Genomic DNA, 23,261 nt, shown 5'->3' with positions numbered 1-23,261 from the left:
GAGAGAGAGAGAGAGAGAGAGAGAGAGAGATGAGTAAACACTAGGAGACAGCAACCTCCCTCTCCACAGTAGGTCCGAATGATAGGAGTGAGATTCGGTTAATTCATACTGGAAGAGGTCCAGGATATATTTAAATAATAATGCAAACGTTATACCGCATGAATGGTCAAATAGTTAGGAAGTCTACTCTTAACAATAAATAATAATAAGGGTGGTGGTAGTAGTAGTAGTAACAGTAGTAAGGTGGTGGTGGTGGTGGTGGTGGTGGTGGTGGTAGCAGTAGTAGATACCACGTTGAGTACACCGCTTCCCGTCCGATCAGCGAAGTTAAGCAACGTTGGGTCTGGTTAGTACTTGGATGGGTGACCGCCTGGGAACACCAGATGCTGTTGGCATCCCTACGTGTCAAGTGGGGTTGGTGGAGGATTAGTGCCCCTCCCTGTAAAACAATTAACTCTAAGCCCTTGGCCACCCCGTGTGGGATACATGGCGTCTGGCAATGAATGAATGAAATGATATTATTATTATTACTATTATTGTTGTTATTACTAATACCTTGGTCAATAATCTATCATTCAATCCTTGTCTGTCCAACGAGATGGTTCGAGGCCCGTTGCTAGGCTGCTTTACCCCTAAATTTAACACATGAGTGACCAGCCTCGCTCAACCCTGAGTAGCATGAAGGGAGCAATGGACCCCATCCGGCTGGAGTGCCTTAACCTACTAAACCACCAGACGTCCACTTAGTTATAAGGTTACCAGCCAACACAGTAAATGGTGTCCTGGATTAGAGGAAACCATTTTGCTTGTCACTCAGTGCAGTCATCTGTAGGCTGCTCTACACCAGTGGTTCTCAATCTGGAAATCGTCAGCAATTTCCAAAGAAGGAATGAGGACTGAAAAAAATAGTTGTGTGTGTGTGTGTGTGTGTGTGTGTGTGTGTGTGTGTGTGTGTGTGTGTGTGTGTGTGTGTGTGTGTGTGTGTGTGTGTGTGTGTGTGTGTGTGTGTGTGTTTCAAAATGAACAACAGACATATTCAGTATCCATATTATGTCTGTTTTAGCCTTCAAAACATACTTTTCTTCGTGCCAGTGAAATAAGTTGGTTGGTTTCCTTCACGTCCATCGCCTGGTCACCTCTCTCTCTCTCTCTCTCTCATCTGGTGGTTTCGAGTGACTATCAAGTGATTAATAAAGATATTAATGTCTCATACTGCAAGAGAGCATATCACTTATAATTTACACATCCCTCAACCTCCCCCCCCATCCCTCAAAAAAGGGGCACAGTGAATTGCAAAGGCTAATGCAATATGTATTCAACTAATTAATGTCCACCTTAACGTACGGCAATAATACTAATAATTCAGGACTAAGTTTTCAGAGTCAGATGATGGCAAGAAGTGGGTGGGGGGAGAAGGGATGCGTTGACCAAGGGTAGGTGGGGGGGAGGGCGTGAATATGTGAAGCACGGTTAAGGGGGGCACGACCCAAGAAAGGCTGAGAACCGCTGCTCTACATTGAGTAAACGGATGGTGAGGAACCCCACGTAACAGCAATTATAAGTAGTAGTAGTAGTAGTAGTAAAAATAATCCATCCATCCATCATCCAATCCTACGTTGCCCCATGAGGAGCGTAGGAGCCCAGGACTAGGCAATTGGTCCTGACATTTAAGATGACAGTGACCAACCTCACTCATCCCTGAGTAGCATTACGTGAGCAATAAACCCCGACCACCCCTTAGATATAAACCTTCACCGGCTCAATCCGACTGGAGCACAATAATTACCCACTAAACCACCAGGCGCCAAAATTTGGTTAGTTACCACCCAGCGCAGTAAACGGTTTCCTGGTGTACAGGAAACCATTTGGCTTGTCACTCAGTGTAGAGTCACCCATAGGCAGAAGGAAGAGGAAAGAATGAAGGAATGAAAGACAGAAGAGGGAGTGAAAAGTCACCCGTAGGCAGATGGACGAGGAAAGAATGAAGGAAAGATAGAAGATGGAAGGAAAGAAGGATGGAGGAGAGAACAGGGCAGACACCCGAGAGCAGCACTACATTGAGTGAGTGGATGGTGAGCGCCCCCACCTACCACAAAAATAAAAATCATCATCATCATCATCATCATAATAATAATAATAACAATAATATAATATGGGTGAACCTGAGGCAGCGGCTGGTATGCTAGTCAACACAACGCCCCCGCCAACACACACACACACACACACACACACACACACACACACACACACACACACACACACACAAGCTCCAGAACCCACACACAATACCCTCCGCCCCCCATCTCTCTTCACCACGCTCGCCAGCTCGTGAACCCACCACCACCACCACCGTCTGCCAACTGGCTTCGTTGATCTTGGCGTGCGATACAGTATTTTAAAGGATGCCCTCATTTCTTTCCCCTTAAACCCAGTGACGTGAGTTTATTTTGGCTATCTCTACGTGGTTTTCACTCGTTCGACTTAAACAACTGCCTTTGTAACAGTGGCCATACTGAATCCCTGCCTTTGTTGCTCCTGTGAAAAATTACACAAGGAGCTGAAAGCTTAACTGCAGTATTACAACAGCACACCCATCATTCCCTTACTAGTACTGGTTGAAGTAACAGCATAACAAAGTCAAAAACAGGTAATACTAACGGCAAAAAAAGTAAAGAATGGATTTCTTTCATAACATTTCCTGGCGGATGACTAACAAAGAAGATACTCAGACGTGAAGAAAGTGGCAAGAGCACATCTGCCTTGCCCTCCCACAAATGTACCTACCGAGTAACTGCTCAGTGAGGCGGGTATACTTTACATGTGTTCCCCCATCATCATACTGTAAATTAAACGTGATGTGTAAACATCAATATTTTCAGATGGACGGAGGTTGGGTTCTCGTTCCACACCTTAGAAAATACTCAGCTGTGGAAGGTTGACAATGGCTGAATTTGATGTTTGGCTTTGAGGTTAAACACATTCATCTGTTATTTTACTGTGGTACTCTCTTTCTAATTAGCCTCAGCTCAGTCACATTATAGTTAAAAGTAACACACAGACACCTTCCTTGGTATATCAACAATTCTGAAACATTATTTAGATTCTCCGTTCATTTATATCTATCTATCTATCTATCTGTTTATCTATGTATCTATCTATCAATCTATCTGTCCATCTATATATCTATGTATCTATCTATCTGTATTATATATATATATATATATATATATATATATATATATATATATATATATATATACATATATATATATATATATATTGTTACATAGCCTATGATTTCATCATCCTTTGTGTAATTTTAACGCACAGTTGCTGCATGTTTGATCACGAGCGTGTTCTGCCTCAGTCCCCCCTTCTACCTTTATAGTAGAGTAAGTCGTTCTCTCTGTTATTCAGAGCGGGATTTTCAGCTCTTTGTCCCCATGGCTTCATTTGCGCGTCCTTCTCACAAGTTGTATCAAGCTCTCCTGGCCCCTATATAATGAGCTCAGTCTCTGCATCATTGCCACTTAGATCTGCTCCTCATTTTGTTCACATCTCTGTCCTCCCCTGTACAGATATTATTATTGTGAGTGCTCAAGAAATCTCCAAACATCTAGCAGCTGTGTGTAATTTGAGTATAAGTGTTATTGCATTTTTTCTTGTACTGTGTAGCATAAGGTTAATTCTTAGGCCTAGTGAGGTTTTTGATTAATGTTAGGTTTTATGTCAATCATTTTTGATAATAGTTTGTATCTGTAATAATTTATCTGGCATTCACTGAGTATTACCTGGTGTATCTCATTTTATCAGGGCTGACTTAGATAAATTTACTCTTGCTAATTTCGTGTTAATAGAGGCTATTGCAGTTAACCATATATTTAACCTGTTTTTGCCATTACATTATCCTTATGAGTCCTGAATGTTTTGTTGTTAGTTTGAGCATTAAACTTTAACTTGTAATTTTACCTAACTCTTTTGTTTTGAACCTGGAAATTTACGGGACAGTAGTGACTCTTAGTATTCTCACTTAGTGTACGTTATCTTTCTCTGTTCCGTAACATAAATTTGGCGACCTCTTATCAGGATATTCAGGATATTATCATAAGGATATTGCTCGATATTTTGTGACTGTTACTTATTCATGATGTCTACTATTACTACACTTGATGAAGCCAAAGATTTTTTGTCAAATGTGCAAACAGTGTGTGATGTAGAAAACAGAACAAAGAATGAACTTAAGCTTGTTGCTCAACAATTGGGAATTGCTGTTCGCTCTCATCATTCTAAAGATCAAATTGTTGACATGATTAATGAAAGCTTGTTTAATGTAACTCCTCCAAATGAGCAAACGCAGATTGATTTAGCTAAGTTACAGCTAGCTCTGCAGGAGGCTAAGGCTAAGGAGGTGGAGTCTCGTGTTAAGGAGGCTGAATTTCAGGCCCGTTCTAAGGAGGCTGAGGCACAAGTTGAACTTGCCAGGATTCAGGCAGACCATGAGTATCGCATGAAACAAGGTGGAACTGGATCATCTTGCTCTGATGATTTTGATGTGGCTAAAAATGTTAAACTTGTCCCTCCTTTTAATGAATCTGATTTAACAAAGTATTTTCAGTTGTTTGAGAGGGTAGCTACAGGTTTTAATTGGCCCAACAAGTATTGGCCAGTATTCCTTCAAACTGTTCTCACCGGTAAAGCTCAAGTAACTTATGCATCTTTGCCTCAGGATCAGTCTGATAATTATGATGTAGTTAAGAGCTTGATTCTTAAGGCCTATGAGCTTGTTCCTGAAGCCTATAGAGTAAAATTTAGGACAACTTACAAGCAAGATAAGCAATCCCATGTTGAGTATGCAAAAATCAAAGAAGATTTGTTAGAGCAGTGGTTAAATTCTAAGAATGTGGATTCTGATTTTGACAAATTTAAGCAGATGATTTTGCTGGAGGACTTCAAAAGGTGTATTAGTAAAGATGTAAGCCTGTATCTTGATGAGAGAAGAATAGATAATTTGTCTGATGCTGCAGTTTTAGCTGATGAATATGTTCTCACTCACAAGAGATATTCTAAAGAAAAAGGGAAAGCTGAGAGTAAGTACGTTGCCTCTACTCAGAGTACAGGTAACAGGAAAGAGAATAAGGATGATGTTTCTCAGGAAGTAAATACCAGCTTCACCTCTAGATTTCAGAAAAGTAAATGTACTTATTGTAGTAAGCTTGGTCATACTACGGAGAGATGTTTCAGGAGACAGCGTGATGTGAAGAAAAAGGAGTCTTTAAATATTCAGTCAATTGGTCTAGTGTCCACTCTTGAGAGTTCCCAGAATTCTTTAACTAAGTTAACTGAACCTGCTTTGAGGGGTAACTTAAATTCTCATGATGGAGCTCCTCTTTTGAGCAGTAACGTGGGTGACACTCTCAAGAGTTCATGTGCTAATTTCCTGTCTGATGGTTTTGTCAGTCCTCTGGACAGTAATGACAGGAAATCAGTTCAAATATATCGTGATACAGGTGCTTGCCAATCCCTTATGCTGACCAGTGTTCTAGGCTCTAATGTTAATTCCTCTGATCAAACTGTAATCTTACAAGGTGTAGGGAATAATTACTTCTCTGTCCCTCTGTGCAGAGTGAATTTAGAGTCTGGTTTTGTTAATGGTTCCGTTATGATTGGGTTGGTTGAGACACTCCCAATGTCAGGTGTAACTTTCTTACTTGGAAATGATATTGGTGGAAGTCAAGTGTGTCCAGCTCCTCAGTTGTCTAGTGAGCCAGTGGCTGTGTCCCAGGATTGTGATGTCCCTGATGTGTTCCCTGCATGTGCTGTCACTATGGCTAAGTCTAAAGTTACTGGTGATTTAGAGGATAATGATGATGATGATGTTATCCTAGCTGACACTTTTCTTGCTAATTTGGACCACTCACCAGATGAGGCAGTACCCCGTAGTGTTGATAATTTGTCTCGTCAAGAGTTGGTTGAGTTGCAGGTTGCTGACCCTGAGTTGAAAGGTCTAGCTAACTCTGCTTACAGTGAAGAAGAGTCAGCCGGTGCTTCTACTTGTTATTATATAAAGTCAGGAGTACTTATGAGGAAGTGGAGACCCCCAACAGCATCAGCCGACTGTGAATGGGAGGTTGTACATCAAGTTGTCATCCCTCGTGTTTGTAGGCAGGATATCATTAGAGTGGCTCATGATTCCAGTTTGGCAGGACACCTTGGAGTGAGGAAGACTGTGGCACGCATTTTGAAACACTTCTACTGGCCAGGTATCTTCAGGGATGTTTCCTGGTATTGTAAGTCTTGTCACACCTGTCAAGTTGTGGGGAAGTGTAATCAGACCGAAAAGGTTGCACCTCTAGTTCCCATTCCTCCTTTCGAGGCGTCTTTCACCCGTGTGTTGGTGGATATTGTGGGCCCTCTTCCTAAGACTTCTTCAGGATTTTCTTATGTGTTGACCATGATGATTGATATGGCTACTCGTTATCCTGAAGCCATTCCTCTTAGAAACATCTCAGCAAAGAACGTGGTTAAGGAAATGCTAGGGTTCTTCACAAAGTTTGGTCTGCCCAAGGAGGTACAGTCAGACCGGGGAAGTAATTTCATGTCAAATGTTTTCAAGCAGTCTCTGAAAGAGTTGGGCATCACCCAGATCACGTCTTCAGCTTACCATCCCCAGACCCAAGGAGCGTTGGAGAGATATCATCAAACACTCAAATCGATGCTCAAGAAATACTGTTTGGAACATCAGAAACACTGGGATAAAGGTCTTCCATTCGTTATGTTTGCCACAAGAGAATCTCCAAATGAATCACTGGGCTTCTCACCTTTTGAACTACTGTTTGGCCATGAAGTAAGAGAACCCCTTAAGTTACTCAAGGAATGCTGGCTGTCGGAGGAAGATGACGTCAACCTGCTGGAGTATGTGATGAAGTTCAAAGAACGGCTGTCCATTGCTTTACAGCTGGCGAGAGAGAATTTAGGAGCTGCTCAGGAGAAGATGAAGACTTGGTATGATAAGAAGTCCAGGTTACGCCACTTTCAGCCAGGAGATCAGGTTTTGATTCTGCTACCAGTTCATGGGCAACCTCTTCAAGCCAAGTTTAGTGGTCCTTATTTCGTGGAGAAGAAACTCAGTGATGTCAACTATGTCATCGCCACACCAGATCGTAGAAAGAGCAAGCAACTATGTCACATCAACATGCTAAAGTTATATCACAGGCGGGACGAAAATAATCCAGTCTGCACTGTAGCTGTTCCACCCGAGTCTACAAGTGAAGTTCTCCCATGCAGCATGAGCCTGAGTGATAGTTTGGGGAAGAATCCTGATATCATGAATGATCTCCAGACTAAGCTTTCTCATCTACCTCCCAAGGAAAGGCAGGAGTTTTCGGCATTACTGCAGGAGTACCCGCAAGTGTTCCGTGCTACTCCAGGAAGAACCACTGTGTTGATGCATGATGTCGATGTTGGAGACGCAAAGCCAATTAAATTGCCTCCTTACCGTGTGAACCCAGTGAAAGTTCCTCTCATCCAGAAGGAGCTTGGCTACCTGTTGGACCACAAGATGATTGAGCCCTGTCAGAGCGAGTGGAGTTCTCCTGTCACTCTGGTCCCTAAGCCAGGTGGGTCACAGCGGCTTTGCATTGACTACAGACGTGTTAATCAGATAACCAAAACAGACACTTACCCTCTCCCTCGTGTGGAAGATTGCATAGACAAGATCGGAAAGGCTAGGTACATAAGTAAGTTTGATTTGTTAAAGGGATACTGGCAAGTACCTATGACTGAACGTGCTAGGGAGATCTCATGTTTTGTAACATTAGGAAAGACTTTTGCATGTTCTGTAATGCCATATACAGATTGTTTTAGAGTAATAAGAAATTTCCTTTGTAAATTTCTTTTTCTTTGTGGGGAGGTGTTACATAGCCTATGATTTCATCATCCTTTGTGTAATTTTAACGCACAGTTGCTGCATGTTTGATCACGAGCGTGTTCTGCCTCAGTCCCCCCTTCTACCGTTATAGTAGAGTAAGTCGTTCTCTCTGTTATTCAGAGCGGGATTTTCAGCTCTTTGTCCCCATGGCTTCATTTGCGCGTCCTTCTCACAAGTTGTATCAAGCTCTCCTGGCCCCTATATAATGAGCTCAGTCTCTGCATCATTGCCACTTAGATCTGCTCCTCATTTTGTTCACATCTCTGTCCTCCCCTGTACAGATATTATTATTGTGAGTGCTCAAGAAATCTCCAAACATCTAGCAGCTGTGTGTAATTTGAGTATAAGTGTTATTGCATTTTTTCTTGTACTGTGTAGCATAAGGTTAATTCTTAGGCCTAGTGAGGTTTTTGATTAATGTTAGGTTTTATGTCAATCATTTTTGATAATAGTTTGTATCTGTAATAATTTATCTGGCATTCACTGAGTATTACCTGGTGTATCTCATTTTATCAGGGCTGACTTAGATAAATTTACTCTTGCTAATTTCGTGTTAATAGAGGCTATTGCAGTTAACCATATATTTAACCTGTTTTTGCCATTACATTATCCTTATGAGTCCTGAATGTTTTGTTGTTAGTTTGAGCATTAAACTTTAACTGTGTGGAGTACAACTCTCATGTGTGGGGAGGCTTCCCACATACAGCTCTTCTCAATAGGGTGGAGTCAAAGGCTTTTCGTCTCATTAACTCTCCTCCTCTTACTGACTCCCTTCAACCTCTGTCTCTTCGCCGCACTGTTGCATCTTTATCTCTTTTCTATCGCTACTTTAATGGTCACTGCTCCTCTGAACTGTCTGCTTGCATTCCTCCACCTCTACGACGGGCGCGTAGCACCCGTCTGGCAGCAAACTCTCATCCCTTTTCTGTCCAACTCTCTAATGCAAGAGTTAACCGTTACTCCCAGTCTTTCATTCATGCAACAGGTCAGCTCTGGAACTGTCTCCCTCTGTCTGTATTTCCTCCTGCCTATGATCTCCAGTCTTTCAAACGCAGTGTGTCCAGGCATCTCAAAATGATCGGATCTTGAATTTGGCTCTCTATTGTATTTTGTTTTTCTCTTGGAGGGAACTGTTACTGCGGGCTCATGGCCTTTGGTTCCTTCTTCCTCGCATAAAAAAAAAAAAAAAAACTAACTCTTGTTTTGAACCTGGAAATTTACGGGACAGTAGTGACTCTTAGTATTCTCACTTAAAGTGTACGTTATCTTTCTCTGTTCCGTAACAATATATATATATATATATATATATATATATATATATATATATATATATATATATATATATATATATACGTACAGAGAGAGAGAGAGAGAGAGAGAGAGAGTGAAATCATATACAGGTATGCATGTACGTGTTTATATCACTGAATGGATGTTTCTGAACGTGCGTATGTGATAAAGTTCACATCCGGATCGGAGTTCAATCTGATCCGTTCAGACAGGTCAAAATCCTCCCCTCCCCTTCCCTCTCTTCCTTCCCCGCCTGGCTTGATGTGGCTGGCTCCACTAAAACCCCGAGTCAACAGCCTCCAACTTGTGTATCCCAGCCTCCTTCACTTCACTCTTGTTTACCTCTCTGTCAAGTTCCCAGGCTCGCGGCTTCTCTCTCCTACCACGCCAGATTCTTTTCTTTGATCGCCAGCCACTCTTCCGATTCTGTTTAGGGCACAGATTCTCTCTCTCTCTCTCTCTCTCTCTCTCTCTCTCTCTCTCTCTCTCTCTTTCATATTCGCTTATTGGCCAGATTCTTTTTCTGTAAGCAGATAAAGTTACTGAACTATTTTTTCAAAAGTTCTGTTATATCTATCGATATTTTTTACAAACCTAAGGGAAAAAATGCAATACTTATTGTATATAGAATCGGAGGACGTATTAACAAAAATGATCAGTACATAACAAAAGTAATATAACACGACAAAATTATAAGTAGCACAAAACAAAATACACAAATAGGAAACACAAGAACAGACAATAAAAAGCCTCATTTATTCACGAAGCCGATAATGATGAGGGAAATTTCCGGCTACTTCTTTTTCCTGCTTGAGGCCTGAAAGTTGAGGACGGCATTATAAGAGGGAAGTTTTATCATCAGGAAAGCTGCTGGGATTCTAAGAGAAGGCCTAAATCTTTTTATCTCGCATCTTCACCAACCTTGTTACTATTCTCATCACCATCAGTCATTGTCGTAAAAAATAGGTTCAATCATCGTTCTACGTCATAATCATTATTACTGTCATCAGGAACGATCACCATCATCACTCATAACTAACCATCACCAAACGCCACTACCATCACAAAAACCACCATCATATTACGGTACGAACTACTACACCTATAACTACTACTATTACTACTACTACCACCACCATCACCACCACCACCACCACCACCACCATTACCAGTACCAAAATCCTGTACCATTACTACTACTACTACCACCAGATGGAAGTTTTATCATTACGCAGGGCTAGGATGATATGAAGGCTGCTGGGAAGTTTATACGAGGGTTGGTCATCATCACCGGAATCATTATCATCATCATCACTGTCATCGTCATCAGTCATTATCGGCACCATCACAATAATCATTATCAGTATACTTAAATAATCTTCACCATCATTATAGTCATTTTTATCAACAAACACCGTCATTATCATGACCATCATATAACCCCCACCATCATATACCTCTACTACTACTACAACTACTAAAGAAGTTTTATTATCCAGTGCAGTTAAGATGAAGCGACGGCTACTGAGGATCTCATAGACAGACTGAACCTTTCACTCAATCTATCATCGTCATCAGCAACACTAAAATCATTATCACCATCATCACCGTTGTCTTTATCACCGTCAACGTCAACACAGCCATCATCATCAACACACAAAAACAAACCATCACCTACTGGCTGCACTACTGGTTGTATCTACTATCACCACCACTAACATCATCACCGCCACTACAACTAGCCTACCACTACTATTACCGGTGCTGCTGCTACTACAGCTATTAATATTACCAGGGCTGCTGCTAATACTATCAGTCTTACTACTACTACTTCTACTACTACTACTATTAGAGACGATGTTTTATTGCCAGGAGGGGATGCGGCTCTTACAGACGGGTTGGAGCTTTTTATCCTTTCCTTCATCGTGAAAATGGTCACCATAAAAAAATGTCTTCGCCCCCCCTAACAGTCATGATCATTTCCAACATCACATTTCTCCACACCATCATCGTCATCACAATCATAGTGTAACCACAGTCATAACCATCATCCACTACCACCACAGTCACCACCACCACCTCCAATTCCCCAAACTACCACTGGTATCATCTTCCTACTACCACCACCACTACCACCATCTAATTCCCCTACACCAACACACCGCACTCTGTTATACCTCTACTTCCTTCTCACTTAGGCACAACCTGCTGAGGCAAGCATAATCCCCCCCCCCTCTCTCTCTGCAAACAAATCTCCTTCCCTTCCGAATCAGGCTTCTCTCCTTCACTCCTCCTCCTGTTCTGCACCATCCAGTCTATCTCAACTATCCCTCACTCCTTTCCTCTCCATTTCCCTTTCACACTCATACTGTTTCATACTCTCTTCCACTTAAACCTCTCTCTCTCTCTGGTTGTTTCATTCCTATGCTCAGCTTCCCCACACCCCTCGCTCTCACACTCTCTCCCTTATCTCTTTACGACCCTTCCTTCAACATAACATGCGCTCTCACTTCTATCTGCCCTGCTCCTCCCCTTGCTCCCTTCCTTCTCAACCCTCATCTTTTCCTTTCCTTTCTCCTCCCCTCCTTCCTCACTCGCTTATCCTGCCCAGTGTCGTATCCTCTGAATTTCTCTCCACAACTCAATGTTCTCCCAGTTCTATCTGTCCTCCTCCTCCTCCCCTTTCTCCCTCCACCGCGAACCTCATCCCCCTCCATCTCCCCTCCCCCTCACCCTGACCCTCCATCTCTTCCATTCTTATCTCTTCCTTTCCTTTCCTCCTATCTTTCCTCCCCTTTTCTTATCTTTAACATTTCTCTCCACAACTTCATGTTTTCTGAGTTCTATCTCTCCCCACCCCATCCCCGTTCCCTATCCCCTAGCAACCCCCGCCCCTCCACTAACGTCAGGAAAGGCTCGTTATGAAGCCCCCTGATATTTGCTGACTCAGCCCCCGGTCAGCACTACTGATCGTCGAAATTTAAAGAAGTTGTGGGGGGGGAGGGGGCGAAGAAAGAGAAAGAAAAGAAGTTGCAAACTTAACTTGAGAGAGAGAGAGAGAGAGAGAGAGAGAGAGAGAGAAACGACTGGAAAAAATGAGGGAGAGGAAAGGCAAGAAAAAAGCAACAGAATGAAAGAGGAGTAAGTGGGATATAATCTAAAAGGGATAAAATGTGCACATCATATATATATATATATATATATATATATATATATATAGATATATATATATATATATATATACTGTACATAAAAAAGTAGATACGACGAAGACCTAGACAAATAAACATAACAGAGGAAACAAAACAGCGCACTGAATACGGTTAAAGGCATAGGAAGGGAGGGATGGGAGTATGGATGGCTAAAGAATTATTACACTGACAACCCCATGGGAAAAAGTGGGGAAAAAGTTAATCTGGGGAAACAGGATGAAGATTTACAAACTAAGACTCTCTCCCTCTCTCTCTCTCTACCTACCTACCTACCTACCTACCAGGACATTCGTATGGTCAATAATCACGGGCCAGCTGCCTTCACAACCATCCTAACAGCTATAATTAAAGGAGTAATTATCCCCAAGTCCAATGGGCCCTAATCAACCCTACATCATGCCACGAACTATAGCTCTCACAATTATCTACCTGTCTGTTTATATGTCTGCCTAATTACCTATGTCTGTCTATGCTATTCATCAGTCCATTTTCTGCAAGCCTCTCTCTCTCTCTCTCTCTCTCTCTCTCTCTCTCTCTCTCTCTCTCTGTCCCGTCACACTCCATCTCTCTGTTTTCTATCCATTTCTTCAGTGATCTTTCTATTTCAGCTCTTTTTTTTCTTTTTCCCTCTCAGATTCATTCATTTCTATTTACCGTTTCACTTTCTACCTCCATTCTTTTCTCTTCGTACGGCACGCATTCTTCCTCCCCTCTTTTCTCTCCTCCTGCCTCAGTCCAACAATGGTATTTCAGTCCTCCATCTTTAATTATACTCTCTTTTCTCACGTGCTATCATTCTTGTCATCCACTTTCTTCCTCTATATAATCCCATCTGCTTGTACTGTACAGTCGCTCAAAAAAGTATCCTCCCAAATGTGCCGTGAGTCAATCTGACACAACGAACGAAGAAATATGGAAAATATTAAGTGAGCGTGAGATATGTTAGAGGCCCCGGTTTAGGGACATGAATAGTGAGATTAGTGAGAAAAATATTAAGAAAACTATTCTTGTTAGGTGTATTGAAATTTTTCAAATCATGGTTTAGGATAAAATTTTTATTTTTTTTAGCTCCACAAACTAACGTTTTAGTAATAAACAAAAAAACAAGATCCAAAAACCGAATCAGCAATAGTAAACGGAGCCTCAAAATACTCAAAAGCCTGGAGAGGTGTAAAATAAACACCTAAAAATACAGTAATGCCAAGACTCTGAAGAGCTTCATTATGATTAGACCCCATAATAGCATGATGAGCCCAAGTCACTGTAGCCCCCGAAGACAAAAGAATAATAGTATTCAAAAGAGGAATTTGAAATGGATTAAACGGAACAATTCCCTCAGGCGGTCAGGTTATACCAATCTCCACAGCAGGAGCCAACCTACGGCGCAGCGGTGTACGAGTTAAAGTGTCGCGTGGAAACATTATGCCCTTGTGAAATACAATAAGGGAATTATCTCGGATATATGAAATGGGATTATTCATGTATTTCCGATGCGTAGCCCGTATGAGTAGAACAGAACAATATAGACTCTGTATCGGATATCTGAAATCCTCGACTCAAACTTCGGATCTAGATATGAGGTACCGAATCTATCGTGATATTTGAGAGAGCCAGGCTTGCTAACAATACCGACACTGCTTCAATCGCCCGACACATTGTGAAGTCCTGTGTTCATGTGGTGGGAGGATACTTTTTTGAGCTACTGTACTGTACATCATCTTCCCTCTTCTCACTTTTCTTCCTCTTCTGCCATCCTCCCTAATCTATACGCATACTCTTCTTTATCCTCTCTCTTCTCACACATTACCTTCCTTCTCCTCGACTTTCCTCCCACTCCTCCTCCAACACCCATCAACCCCCCTCCCCAGCATTAGTCAATCTAGCAACCAATAGGGAAACTTGGCCTCTCTAAATTTATTCTAATAGGGTATACTTTTTTCACCTTCTGTTTTCTCTCCTCCTCCAATTTCCCCCTCCATTCTCTTACCCAATCTCTCTCTCTCTCTCTGATCTGTTGCTCCCTCCTTCGAGTACTTTATATTCAAATCCCTCTCATCTTTACCACACACTCCTCATTCCCCCCCCCCTTCTCTCTCTCTGATCTGTTTCTCCTTCCTTCTTCGAGCAACTAGACGGTATCTCTCTCTCTCTCTCTCTCTCTCTCTCTCTCTCTCTCTCTCTCTCTCTCTCTCTCTCTCAGCATCAGCCAGTCCAGCAACCAATAGGGAAACTTGGCCTCTCTTGACTCACTCGAGTACGGCACACGTTCTTCATCCCCTCTCCTCCTCCACTTCCTTTCTCACCAACATCTCTCTCCTACTTTCTTATTTTCCTCCTTACCATCATCCTCACCTCCTCCACTTTCTGCCTCTCCGTCATCAACCTCTCTTTCCCCCTCCACTTTCATTTTCCCTCTTCTCGTCTTCTTTCCTTCCTTGAACTTCTGTACTTCTACCTAAACCCCTCCTCTCTTCTCAACCTCCCTCATCAGCCTCATCGTCTATTTTCTCATTCACCTCCTATCTCATCTCTCCTGCTTACTTTCTCATCATCTCCTTCCTCCACCACTTTCTTTTTCCCTTTCCCTGTTTTTTTCCTTCTCTTCATTCTCTCTACACTTTCTTCCTCATCCCCAAAGACCCTTTTCCTCTCCTTTCTCCTCTCTCTTCTCCACTTTCTTCCTCATTTTCGTCGCCTCTCTCTCTCATTCCTCCACTCTCTTCTCCACTTTCTTCCACAGCGTCAACGTCTCGCATCTTCTCATTCCTTCGCTCACCTTCTCACTTTCTTCCTCATCTCCATCGTTTATCTTCTCCTTTCCTTCCTCCAAATTCCTCCTCCTGCCCCACCTCTTCCTCTCTTCTCCACTTTCTTCCACAGCCTCAATGTCTCGCATCTTCTCATTCCTTCGCTCTCCTCCTCACTTTCTTCCTCATCTCCATCGTCTATCTTCTCCTCTCCTTCCTCCCAATGCCTCCCCCTGCCCCACCACTTCCTGCCCACCACCCACCATCAATCAGGCCGCCGCCCCAGCATCGGCCAATCTAGCGACCAATAGGCAAACTTGGTCCCTCTAGACTTAGGTAGGGGACAGTTATTATATATGAGGCAGGCGGGCGAGACGGGAGGAGGGGAGGGGAGAGAGGGAGAGGAGCGGAAGATACAGAATGAGGAGGAGGAGGAGGAAAGGGTGACACAGGAAGTGGAGGAGCGAAAGGGAATAAGAGTGGGAGAAGGGAGACTGACGGGTAGAGAGAGGGAGGAGAGGAAAGGACAAAAATGGCGAAGAAATAAAGTAAAACGTGGTGTAACAAGGAGACAGGGGGAGAGAGAGAGAGAGAGAGAGAGAGAGAGAGAGAGAGAGAGAGAGAGAGGGGGGGGGAGTTGAAGGTCGGGGGGGAGAAACGACAAGTGAGGGGGAACGGAAGGGAACAGGGAAAAAATCAACAAAAGGTGATGTAATGAAGATAAGAAAGATGAGAGAAACAGATAGGAAACGAAGGAAGGGAAGAACGAGGGAAGGGGAGAGGAAGGACTGGAAAGAGGGGACGAGGGAGTAAGGAAAAAATCGGGGAAAGAGTGATGTGTGAAGACGAAGGCAGACAAGGAGGGGGAGATAAGGAAAGGAGGAAGTAGGAAGAACGTGAGGGGAGGGAGGAGGGAAAAGTGAGCGTGGGAAAAGGAAGAAGAAAATTTGGAGGGAGGGAGATGTATGAAGAAATAAGGCGAGAGAAGGAGGATGGAAGCCAAAGAAAGAAGGAAGGAAGAAAGTAAGAGGGGAGGGGAGGGGAGGAGGGGAGGGGAGGGGAGGAGGGGAGGGGAGGGGAGGAGGGGCGAGCACGGAAAAAAGGAAAGAGTATGAGAAAAATGTGACGAAATGGAGAAGGGGAAGCGGGGGCAAAACCGGCCAATCTTTGTGGATAAGGGGAAAAGTTGTAGCAGGGGTAAGGCACGACGGGAGGAAATAGGAAGATGGAGGGAAGAAGGGAGATGAGAAGAGAGGAAGAAAGACGGGAAGACAGAAAGAAAGAAGATGAAGGTAGTGGAGAGATGAAGACAGCAAAAGATTAATGGACACATACCTGGATAGATACACAGATAGATTGATGAACTGAAAGACAGATAGATTAGACAGATGAGAGAGAGAGAGAGAGAGAGAGAGAGAGAGAGAGAGAGACAGAGACAGAGACAGAGACAGACAGACAGACAGACAGACAGACAGAGAAGGGAGTAGGAAGATTTCAAGATGGGAGAATAAACGATGAGGGAAGAGAATGGATGATAAGAAGAGATAAGAGGAAGGATAAGAAAATAGAAGAGGGACATGAATGAAGTATACCGAAATGAGAATAAGAAGGAAGAAGAAGGAGAGGGCAGGAGGAAGTATGGAGAAGAAAGAGAAGGAAGTATGAGAATGAAGAAGGGAAGCTGGATGGTAATGAAGAAGGAACCAAACAAAAAAAAAAAAAAAAAGAGACAGCATAAGACGTATAGGAGAACAAATGAAGAGGGAAAAGCAGGAAAACGGAAAGTAAACAAAAAGACGGAGGAAAAAGAAGGAATGGAAGGGAGGATGATGGAGAATACAGATAAAGGATGGTGGAGGGAGACGAGCGAATGGCATCAGAAGGGGAGATGACAGAGACGAGTGGAGGAACGAAGGGAGAATGGAAAGGATGAAGATGGAGGAGGAAGTCTGAGAAAATATGAGAAGGCGGATGGACAAAGACAGAAAAGAGACGAACGTGAAGATGAGAGAAGACGATAAGGTAATTAAGAAGAAGGCAGTTGGATGAGAAAAGACGAACTGAATGGAAAATGATAGAAGAAAACAGGAAAGACGGAAAAGATGGAGATGGAAATATGAAGGGGACAAAAAAAAAACAGAAGAAAAGGAAATCAAGAAAAAGGATGAAGGAAAAAACACAAAAGGAAAGACACATGAATAAATATGAAGCAAAGAAAAAAATAAAGAAAAAGGATGGAAAGAATACTGGAACCTGAGAGAGGGGATGAAAAAGACAGAAGAAAAAGTACGGAAATAAAATGATCACGGAGGAGGGAAGATGAGATGATATGGATATGGTAGAATAAGAATGAATGGACGTGGCAGGGAAAAAGAAATAGGAAGGAAAGAGAGAAGAAATGAAGGAAGAAAGAAAATGGCAGAAACTGAAGAAAGAACAAGAAATAAAAATATGGACGGCAGAGATGGTTAGAAGAAGTGATAAAACATGAGAGAGAGAGAGAGAGAGAGAGAGAGAGAGAGAGACCTAGGTAAAATGACAAAATAAAAAATGGAGTTTCAGAAGAGAAGTTAAGAACATCAGTGGAAGCTAGAGAAGAAAGAAAAGAAAATGAAAGCAACCTTCAAAAATGTCAGCGGTGATGCCTGAAGAAGAGAGAGAGAGAGAGAGAGAGAGAGAGCAACCCCATCTTCTACTCAAGTTTGTAGTTTTCCTGTGCAACTCAAAACATGAACCTGTCTTAACTCACTCAATCCCTCAATTTACATATATATTTACTTTTTTTATGCCGACCAAGAAACTTTTTTTTTTTTTTTTTTTTTTTTTTTTTTTTTTTGCTCCAGGACTTTTAACAGCTTCCCCAGAAACTTGGTAGGAATTCCCTCACCAACATTTAATAAAGTTATGCGTTGGTGTGAGATGTGCGCTGCTTCTCTCTCTCTCTCTCTCTCTCTCTCTCTCTCTCTCTGCCTTAGTTATTCGTTTCTCCTATTCAGCCTCTCAGTTTCATAACTCTCTCTTGACTCCTCCTCCTCCTCTTCCTTCTTCCTTCCCTTCCATCTCATATTGCCACTTTAATTTCCCTTCTTAACTGCTCCTGTCTCATCATCTCACTTTTTCTTCAGTCTTCCATTCTGACATTTTAAAGTTAGCTCTCTTCTTGTCTACTCAGACATCTCTTAATATTCCCAACTTCTCAGAAACTGCAATTCCTTCAAATTAATGTTGTTTTTGTCTTCGGATTTATTCTCACTGTTCTTGATTCTCTCTCTCTCTCTCTCTCTCTCTCTCTCTCTCTCTCTCTCTTTCCCTCCCTCCCCCCCTCTCTCTCTCCCTTTCTCCCTCCCCCCCTCTCTCGCGTTAATTCCAGCCTCATAATTTAGCAATCAGGCGCCATTAAACTTACGGAGGCCAACCAGCTCTTAGCAAGGACCGACTCTCCCTTCTTCTTCAGCTACCCTGTTTGTCTTTCCTCTTCCCTCCTCTTCCCCTTACATCAGTCACATTAGCTTTACATCAGTCACATTAGCTTTCCTCGCCTCTCGTTATTTGTTCTCCATTTTTTTCTCTTATTTAACGTTCTCGTTTCCTTTCTTTTCATTTCCTCATTTACATTCCTATTCCCATCTCTTTCCTTCGTTTCATTTCTCAATATCAGTTTTCTTTCGTTTCCTCAATATTCTATATACCATTAGCGCCTGGTGGTTGTGTGGGTAATTACAGCGCTCCAATCGGATTGAGCCGGTGGTTTATATCCAAGGGATGGTTGGGCTTTTTTCCTCATGTAATGCCACTCAGGGATGAGTGAGGCTGGTCACTCTCATCTTAAATGTCAGGACCAACTTGTCTACCCCCGGGCTCCTACGCTCCTCATGGGGCAAAGTAGGATTAGATAATGGATGGATTTCTCTCTCTCTCTCTCTCACACACACACTTCCTTCTCCCTATCTTTGTCCTCTATAACCCCGTCACCTCCTCTACCCCCGACACAAATTTTCCCCGTCACCACATATCTCTCCCCTCATCTCCAAGCTAACTTCTAGGCCTATTTCAGCTGTATTCGTCACCCATCACCTCTCCCCTCCCTCCCTATACTTCATCACCTCTCCCCTCCCTCCCTAAGCATCTTCTCTCCAGCAATTATCTTTCCTCCACCTCTTCCTTCACCTCCACACACCACTAACCCTTTTCTTATCCCTCCCTCTGAATACGATGATGTGTTGGTTTCGTTTATGTCAGCCAATTCCAAATTAATACTTTTCAGGAGCATACTGAAGGTTATATATAATTCCACCAAAATCAAAAACTCTCATCTAACCACAATTTAATCGTCTGGAGGAAGTATGAATAAAATATAACGGACGTGCTAGTGATGACAGGGTTAATATTCAGCAACTGAGTAAGGACCCTAAGTTCTGTTTGTTAATGGAACGTTGCTTCTTTTTCCGTCACCACTTTCTTCCCTACATCACATATCTCATCTCACTCTTCTGCCACCACGACCTCTATCTCCCCCTCTCCTCATTTCCTCCGATTCGTCCCTCTCCCCCCACCACTACCCCTTCCTTAACTACCCTCCCTCTCGCTTCTTTCTCATCATCATCATCCACTTTCTCGTATCACATCTACATTTTCTCTTCCATTACTATTATTCTCACACACCTCCTTCACACTACTCTTTTTTTTTTTTTTTTTTTCTCCCTAGGTCACCAGTTTTCTGTGGCATCCGCTTCCCTCTCCTCATCTGCTCCCATTTTTATTTTTCTCGTCATCACCATTCTTACCTCGAACATCCCCCTCTCTTCTCTCCCATTCTCATCTCGTACATCCCCCTCTCTTCTCTCTCATTCTCACCTCGAACATCCCCCTCTCTTCTCTCCCATTCTCACCTAGAACATCCCCCACTCTTCAGTCCCATTCTCACCTCGAACATCCCCCTCTCTTCTCTCACATCTTCATCTCGTACATCCCCCTCTCTTCTCTCCCATTCTCACCTCAAACATCCCCCTCTCCTCTCCCATTACCATCTTCCTTCCACCACTCATCATCTCACATTCTTCAGTCTCACATTACCATTTCCATTCCCTATTTACCATCACTTCATCGTCTCTCTCGTCACATTTTTTCACCGTTTTCCCATCCCTTCCTTTACCATTTCATCTTACTTCCATCCTTCTCATAGCCATCACCACTATACCTCTTCCCCACCCCTCTCGCCAAACGCTCGTCTCTTCTCCCCCATTAACATTTTCTCTCTCATTACCCTCTCTCAAATTGTCTTTTTTCTTCCATCACCTCCACCCCATCTCTACCATCCCTTCACTTTCTCTCCCCTCTCCCACCACTCTTGTCTCCCATCACCTTCTCTCCTCAGTATCTCTCGTTCTCTCCTACTTTTTTCTCCCATCATCATTTATACTCCTCTCTATATTCCCCCCTTCTCTCATTTTCTCACACTTCTGTCTCTCCTATCACCACCCTCTTGTCACCTTTCCTCCCTTGTCTCCTCTCTCCCATTATCCTGATCTCAGCTCCATCTTTTCTGTCTCCATCATCATCATCACATCCATCCCTACCCTCCTCCTCTGGTCACCATCTCTACGCGGCCACAATAACAGCAGGGTATGAGGGCCGCCAAAGGGTCACATGCCAAACATTCCCCCACAAAATTACAAAATGCCTCCTGAGTGCTGGGCAGGAAGGGAAGGGCAGCAGCCTAGAAATCCTCTTCATATCAACCCACCACAAACTTTCTTCATTCACTCCACCAAAATCTGCATTCATCGTTATCATCCCGCCTCTTTTCCTACTCAGCGCTGGAGTGAGATAAAGGAACTATAAAGAAGGTCCCGCGGTCGCTCCGGGAATCAAACTATGGGACTTCTTGCTTGCGAGGCGAGTATGCTTCTGGTCACTTAACCAAAATCTTCATACATTTACACCACCAAAATTGTACTACATTCACTTCACTGAAATCTTCCTACGGCACATTCACTCCAACAATACCTCCTACATTCACTCCTTTACCATCTTACTACATCAATCGCACCAAAACATTAAAAACCTTACTACATTCAACCAAAACCTTCCCTCATCCGCATCACCAAAACTTGCTCAATTCTCCCCCTCACAGCCTTCCTACATTCACCTCCAAAATTGCAAAATGCCTTCTGGGCGCCTGGCAGAGGGGGAGTAGCAGCAACCTCGGCACCCGCCTCACCTCACCACACCACAACATTCCTACATGAATATCTTGCAGGACTAAAGTGCCTCAGGTCGGTGAGTATTTTTAAAGTGTCATTCTTGCCGTCTCTAGACGATTTAATTCTGCTTATGAGACTTTCAGAACTGGAGGAGGTAGAATAGTTTTCAATAAACCCTTCAATACTAGAGGGACACTCAGTGGAGCGCATCGCTCCGACTGGAGCAAAGTAATTTCCAAACCACTCTTCATAATGGGTTAGGTTTCTCATCATTGATTAGGGTTTAGCAGAAAGTGTAGTCCGGATCCAGCATCTGTAATACGATCCGGATCGGTCCTAAAAGTTAAACGAGTGTTCCCTTGGTCATGAGCTATCTGCCCACCAAATCTGGTCCAAATCTCTCTCTCAGTTTTTGAGTAGTCTGCTAACAAACAAACAAACAAACAGGGGTGAAAACATACTTTCCTTGTCGGAGGGAACGAGGTCTTTCCTAAGCTGAACAAAATCGTATGGACACAAAAAAATGTCACTGGATGGAAGGAGTTATCTCAAGCAACAGGCTACGCGAAGTATGGACATTTGCAGTCACCGTTTTTTTTTTTTTTTTTTTACCACTAGGCTACCCTAACATTGTATCTAAAGCTAACGACATCTTACTAAACTAACTGGCAACATTCACGTGGGAAGAAGTAATTTTCCTTTACTTATGTGCTCCAGACGTGTACATCGATTACTGAACGAAACTGTATAAAAAAAAAAAAAAAAAAACAGCACAGGATATAATATCTATAAGGTGTGGGAATTACACCTAGGAGCCTTGTACCCTCTCACCCTACACCACCATCGCCCTCACTTCCTGCGAGGTTAGAGCTAACTTGGAAAATAGACTACAAGAGGTACATAAAAACACAACAGAAAAAGTTGCTATATACACAGCAGAGGAAGGAATACAACCCTAATACCCCATATAGACCTGACTCACTTCCTGCACAACTGACCCCTTCTGTCCGTTTATGTATTTTTCACCTTTCCTTGCTACATCCAGATACTTCATTGAGAACCGGATATATTTTTCGGAGTGAAGCAGTTGAGATGCGGCGTCCCATAACCCGTCCAATACCAGGGGCTCTCCAGACCTGAATAAAATCATCTGCCGACAGCAAGAAAATGAAGTCGACGTCAGTGTGTTTAGGGGGATCAAAGCTAACTCACATAGGGGTATTCACCAAAAGAATTATCGTGGCTCCTACGTTCGATGAAATGGAACTGAGCCACGGTGTATATCTTAGCATGCTGCGGTGTGTCTCATAATTATAACTAACTCAAAATGCAGGAGGATGAAGAATTATTCTGATACTACCAAGATAGAAATAAAAGAATTAAGTCTAAACACACGGGTACAGAGAGTGGACACACAACACAGTATTTCAAAGCTCTTCATGTTACGTTTCAAACTGTAAATACCGTAAGTCTCTATAGTTGATATTTGTGTGTGTGTGTGTGTGTGTGTGTGTGTGTGTGTGTGTGTGTGTGTGTGTGTGTGTGTGTGTGTGTGTGTGTGTGTACAAAATGATCGTCCACCAAATGTTACAAAATATAAAGCATACAGTTGGATGAGCTGCAGCTCGAACTCACTCACACCAGTACACTTCCTGAAGGCTTTCCCCCTTCGCTGTGATGACGTACTTTATATCTCATTCTTGCAGCTGCTGGAGGATTACGTTCAGATTGGTATCGAATTTTGTTGTGAGGGCGTAAAAGGATAAAGTTAACTACTCCAGTCCGAAAATTCTCTCCCACACAAATCAAAATTGCATGGTGGTAGCAAAACTAAATTACACATAACGTTCTCTGGCTATAGTGGCTAAACCTAACTCACAGA

The 23,261-nt window shown here is 42.9% G+C and overlaps 1 pseudogene; it reads left to right on the top strand.

The window, feature by feature from the left end:
* The first annotated feature begins 275 nt into the window (after positions 1 to 275).
* On the top strand, positions 276 to 395 carry LOC145393874 (5S ribosomal RNA; annotated as a pseudogene).
* The last annotated feature ends 22,866 nt before the right edge of the window (positions 396 to 23,261 follow it).

Source organism: Coenobita brevimanus, chromosome 25, assembly GCF_032717465.1.
Source record: "Coenobita brevimanus isolate Jiangsu-jjx chromosome 25, ASM3271746v2, whole genome shotgun sequence".
Lineage (NCBI taxonomy): Eukaryota > Metazoa > Arthropoda > Malacostraca > Decapoda > Coenobitidae > Coenobita > Coenobita brevimanus.
This window is presented reverse-complemented; position numbering and strand designations above follow the sequence as displayed.